Raw genomic sequence first — 6,343 nt, 5'->3', positions numbered from 1 at the left:
TCCAGGTTTGTGCCCTGTTTGACTTCAGTCCTGACTTCCTTCAATGATGGACTCAAATGTAAAAGTATGTGCAAAATAAGCCCTCTCCTCTCCAACTTGGTTATTGGCCATGTTGTTATATTGCAGCAATAGAAACTCTAACTAAGACAAATTGGTACCAGGAGTGGGGTCTTGCTTTGACAGACTTGACCATCTTGTTTTGTAGGAGGATTTTGGAGGGACTTTGAAACATTGTATAAGAAAATCCTTTGAGTGTTTTCTGAATGGTGAGCTGTTCTGCAGTAGCTTGGAATATAAGCATGTTGAGGGTAATGCAGAAGATGGGAACATGGCTTATGAAGTTTCAGAGGGAAGTTTAAAGTCTCTGTTGGGGCAATTTGTTATTTTGAATTAAGATTTTTGTGGCCCAGGTTAGCTAGGGCTGAATAATCATCTATGATTAACAAAATATCTGAACTACTAAAATGAAACCTTTGTTTTATGGAGATACTCGATGCTGGTTGGCTGGAGTTGAGAAAATAGTGTTGATTAAGATGAGCCCACAGTGGTGGCGGTGCTGAATGACTTTAATCCCAGCCCTCAGGAGGCAGAGCCCGGTGGATCTCTGTGAGTTCAAGGCCAGCCTGTGTATAGATTGAGTTCCAGTACAGGCACCAAAACTACACTGAGAAGTGTTGTCTCGAAAAAAAAAAAAACTAAAAAAATTTAAAAAAAGAGGAGGCCAGCATTGCTGAGTTGAAATCTTCTGAGAAATGTTTCCTGAGAGCACATGGGTGCTGTGTCCCAGAGGCAGTTGTATTTCATGCTGGCAGTCAAATTTGGTGGTGTGAGAGTCACCCAGGTGGTACTGGTTTTGAAGGCATGAATTGGTCATGGATTCCAGCAGAGGCTCGGTACTGTGAGAAGCCAGGAGATGCCATTGGTGAAGGTGGAAGTACACTAGCAGTTGAATGTCTAGAATTAAAGGAGTCATACAGAGAATTTGAGACTTGGAACCATGAAGAGAGTCCATGAGAGGCGTTGATGAAAGTGCAGCCATGTTGCAGCAGAAGACCCAGCATTGTGGTTGATGTCAGTACTGTGGGGTGACTGACAAGAACAGCAGCAGCTATAGAGTGGAGCCATCATGAGCCTGGAAGGCAAGCTGTGTGTGCTGCCGAGGATGGAGCTGAAGAAGTGACCTTTGGAGAAGCCCTTTGGAGAAGCCCAGAAGACAGTAAGTGGATCCAGACATTGGAAATCAAACTATTACACAGTTGGAGAGTGGATTTTATTTGTCAGAGAGAGAGAGAGACTTTGCCTTGTGCCTTTTCCTCTAGAAGTAAGGAATTATTTAATCTAATTTTTATTTTTTTAGGAGCCCACACTTGGGAGATTTCAAACTTTTAAAAGCATTTTTGGGTTTGAAAAGATACTAGATATGATAAAGGGACTGATTTTTCTGGTTTTTTTTTTTTTTTTTTTTTTTTTTAGACAGTGTTTTTTTGCGTAGTACTGTCTGGCCTGGAACTCACTCTGTAGATCTGACTGGTTTTGAAGTCACAGAGATCCACCTGTCTCTGTCTCCTGAGTGCTGGGAGTAAATGTGTGTGCCACCACTTCCCGGCAGGACTGCATTTTTAAGAAAGATTTATTTATTATGTATAGTGTTCTGCATGCATGTGTTTCTGAATGCAAGAATAAGGCACCAGCTCTCATTATAGCTGATTGTGAGCCAACGTCAAATTGCTGGGAGTTGAACTCAGGACCTCTGGAAGATCTGCCAGTACTCTTAACCTCTGAGTGAAATTTTAGTGTGTTCCATTGTGGAACTTTTAAAACTGTGGGACACGTAAAGTTACTTATGTTTTTAAAAATACTTGTTTATTTTTATTTTATATGCATTGGTGTGTTGCCTGAATGTGTATCTGTGTCAAGGTTTTGGATACCATGGAACTAAAGTTACAGACAGTTGTGAGCTGCCATGTTGGTGCTGGGACTTGAACCTGGCTTCTCAGAAGGAATAACTAGTGCTGTTAAATGCTGAGCCATCTCTCCAGCCCCTTCATAGAATTTAATGTGAGATCTTGGGGATGAATGGGTAAGGAAAAGCAGCTTTGTAGTGATGTATTTGTGTGTCAAATTATATGGTGTCAATTGTGCTCGATAGTTTTCTAACTTGATGACTTGATACATCTGAGTCATGACATCTAAAGTCTCTGAGAAGAGGGGACATCAACTAAAAGAATGCCTTCAGCACTTAAGACTACAGGGCCAGCTCTTCAGACCACAGGGCCAGCTCTTCCACATGAACCAGGCATTGCTGGGTGAGGGGAGAGGGAGGAAGCAAGCTAATGCCTATCCCATGCCAACATCAGACAGATGGGTACTAGGGAGAGCATGTCCTGTGGTCATAGGAATGGGAGAACTATCCCTGACCCCCAGAAGCTGCAACACTTGGGAGAGAAAACCCTATACTTCATGAGAAAAGCAGAATAGAGCCAAATTTGTTAGTGTGGTTGTGGATTAGCCAGCCAAAAAATTGTGAGCATGGGAGATTTGTCCCAATTATGCATCTGTCTTGTGGTAGCATCTGTGGAGGAGCGTTAGCCTCTTCCCCTATGCCCATCAATATCTGGGGTTAGTGATAGAGCTGGCTTCGTGGTCATAGAGTGGGAGAGCTATACATGACCCCCACCAGCTGCAACACTTTGGAGAGCAGGCCCTGCACCTCACCAGAGAATCACAATGGAGCCATCCTTGTTAGTGCAGGTGTGTGTGAGCCAGACCAGAAGTTGTAAACGTGGAACAGTTGTCCCCATTTGACATCTGGTAGACCAATCCCATAGCTTCGCAGTCCCAGACCCAAGGATATGACTTGGCCTGCCCCACAATCCACCCCATCTATGATCTGCTGGAGCTTGTGAAGGGACCTGGACTGTAGACCTAAAGTCTCAAGATTTCTAAAACACAGGGCAACAACAGGATATCCAGGAGGAGCCCTAGTTAGGGCCCAGCATTGATAAAATAGTAGAAACCAAAGGCCTCGAACCAGACCAATGACTCTTTGCAATGAACACTTGCAAGTAAAGATAAATGCACAAAGTGGTTCACGGCATGAATCATTGTCTCACACTGCAACTTCCATGATGAGATTAAAAAAATTTTCCCTTATTTTATTTTATTCCATTTTTCCTTTTTTCTCTTACATACACACTTTTTCTCTTGCACACACACATGCATACAAACACAAACACACACACACACACACACACACACACACACACACTATTTGAATGGAGCAGCCAACTGAACAAAGTGGATTTCCATGAGAATGAGGGAAATGCATCATGGGAAGAGTCCTGGGGCTTTAGAGACACATGAGGCATCCTCTTCCTCTTTTGGGGACCCTGTGTGTATAAGAGTGTGTGCCAGTCCCTAGCTTCTTCAAGGATTATTATTTATTCTTGTCTTCCTGACTGATCTGGCTTTCTCAGACATGGTTCATGAAGTCCTGTTTCACATACAGGCATCACACAGACCAGTTGCAAACTTCTACAGCCACTTTGGAAGTCTGTATAGCCGTTTCTCAGAAAATTGGGAATTAATCTCCCTCAAGACTCAGCTATACCATTCTTGGATATATACCCAAGGAACGCTCAATCATACCACAAGGACTCATGCTCAACTATGCTCATAGCAGCATTATTTGTAATGGCCAGAACCTGGAAATAACCTAGATGCCTTTCAACTGAAGAATGGATAAAGAAAGTGTGGTACATATACACAATGGAATACTACTCAGCAGAGAAAAACAATGACATCATGAGGTTTGCAGGCAAGTGGATGGAACTAGAAAATATCCTGAGTGAGGTAACTCAGACTCAGAAAGTCAAACATGTTAAGTACTCACTCATAAGTGGATACTAGATGTGAAAGAAGTGATGACCAGACTCCAGCAAAACCTCTTTAGAAGAGCCAGTGAAGTATACTTTGTACTCATTAAATGAAAAATCCAACAATAGAGTATTGCAATGCTAATCTTGTACACATCAAATACAGGAGTCCCCAATTTTACTAATTGAGGATTCTTAGATTTAAAGCATAGATCAACCCCAGCACAGAGATGGTGGGTCATTTCAATACTCCACTTTCAGCAACAGACAGGTAACATGAAAAAAAGTAAATAGAGATATTCTGAAGATAAATGACATCATAAGTCAGTTTTACCTCTATATTTTACAAACCCTGTGGACTTGTAAACCTCTAGATAGAGAACATATTTACAGAAAGTACTCTTTGTCCACTATTCACAAAGCAGCCTTAAATAACACATCAACATAAAACAATACTTTCAAAATATCCTCAAAATATGAGCATTCTGGCCCAGAAACTTTCCATTTGTTAACAAGCATTGGAATATGAAGCTCAAAATTGTGAGCAGACAATTTAAATACAAAATATATTAGTTTAAAGCATTTAACATATACAGAGCCTGGATGATTTCAATAAGGACTCCTTTATGTTTATATGCACTGTGTACACAACAAGGAAAAACTAAATGGGATGGTGGTTATCCATTTCATTGTGAGAATACAGACTTAGAGCTTGGCATTTTGTTCTCCTGGGAACCAAGATTCGAACACACTGTGGGTAACTCAAGAGGGGTATATATCTTCCCGAAATACTATTATATGTGAATTTTTCACTAAAAGGTATTTACAAACTATGATGTTTTAAGAGTTCTAATAAAGTAAGAGAATCTAAAAAGATATTTCTCAAAGAGTACTCAATATATGTATTTGCATGTTCCAGAATTTCTATGTAGTCCATGCTTGCCTTGAAAACATAGGTTGACCTTTCTGTGCCTCACAAATGCTCAGATTATTGGCATGCACCACCATGATATCCAGTAAGATGCTTGGTTCTGATAAAACATGGCTTTTTATAAAATGGATAATTAATATGATTAAAACTGAAAAGAAAGACATGTTAAATTCCATAGTTTAATCACTGCACGTATTTATATATGATGAATTATCATCCTCTACCCCCTAGATACCATTGTCATGATGATAAATGAACATGTATAAATATTACTGATAACTATGACAATGCAAAACTTAAAGAAAATAGTTTTAGAGCAAAGCATGAAAGCTGTGCCATTTCTGAAAAATAGTTTTGATCACTGATAAATAGACCTTGTACAACTAAAAGTTTGTTTTATTTTATACTTTCAATGTGACATACTATAACTATTAAAATAAATAATACCTTGTAAAAATAGTTTCAAACATCCAGTGAGCAGATATTTATGTCTTTTAATTAGAAAAAAGTATCAGCTGAAATATATCCCTAGTAAAATAGAATAAAAATTTTAAAATCTGACTTTTCATATTGTTCTAATACATCAATTGTTTCAAGTTATTAATATATAAATATACACATAATTGAGACAATGCAACTTGAACATACTAAGTCAGCCATATTTTTAAGTTAGTGTTAAGGAAAAGCTTTCCAACATAGTGGGAAACTGTCATTATTACTTTGCAGGGAAATTAATCACCATGCATAAAGATTCTATTAGTGTACATTGTAGAAATAACCGTCTTATTCAATAAGAAACACAGAGCCAGTACAGAGATGAAAGCCAAGAGGTCAGAGCAATAGCTAAGAGCTAAAAACCTTACCCTTCACTGTTGCTGTACCTCTCTGAAAGAGACCTACTTCCTGTGTCTGTCTTTTTTTTTTATAGAGTTTCTGTTCTGCCTTCTTATTCGTTGTAAACCCAACCACATGACCTCCTAGTAACTGCCTGTCTGTACAGACCTCCAGGTCTCTATGGTTAGTATTGAGATTAAAGGCATGTGTCTCCAATGCTGGCTCTATCCTGGAACACATAGAGATCTACCTAGCTCTGCCTACCAAGTGCTGGGATTAAAGGTGTGCACCACCACCACCCAGCTTTTGCTATGGCTTGCTAATAGATCTGACCCCCGGGCAACTTTATTTATTAACATACAAATAAAATCATATTTCAGTACAAATAAAATATCACCATAGTACATCAACATGTGCTTATGTAGATTAATCTGCTTTAATCAGATGGTAGACATATATTGTACCTATTAGACATTATTCAGTACCTATCAAACATTCATTTACTGTCTTCTTAATTTTGACAAAAAGGTAAATCCAATTAGAAAATTAGACTACACAAAATTAGTGTCATATAAAATAATGCTAGCTCTATGACTTATGTGCTGTGGGATGTATGGCAAATGTGTTGCTAATTAATCAATAAAACACTGATTGGCCGTTGGCTAGGCAGGAAGTATAGGCGGGGCAAGGAGGAGAATAAAGC

The sequence above is a fragment of the Peromyscus eremicus genome, unplaced genomic scaffold (genome assembly GCF_949786415.1).
Source record: "Peromyscus eremicus unplaced genomic scaffold, PerEre_H2_v1 PerEre#2#unplaced_106, whole genome shotgun sequence".
Taxonomy (NCBI): domain Eukaryota; kingdom Metazoa; phylum Chordata; class Mammalia; order Rodentia; family Cricetidae; genus Peromyscus; species Peromyscus eremicus.
The sequence above is the reverse complement of the archived record's forward strand: the minus strand, read 5'-3'. Positions refer to the sequence as shown.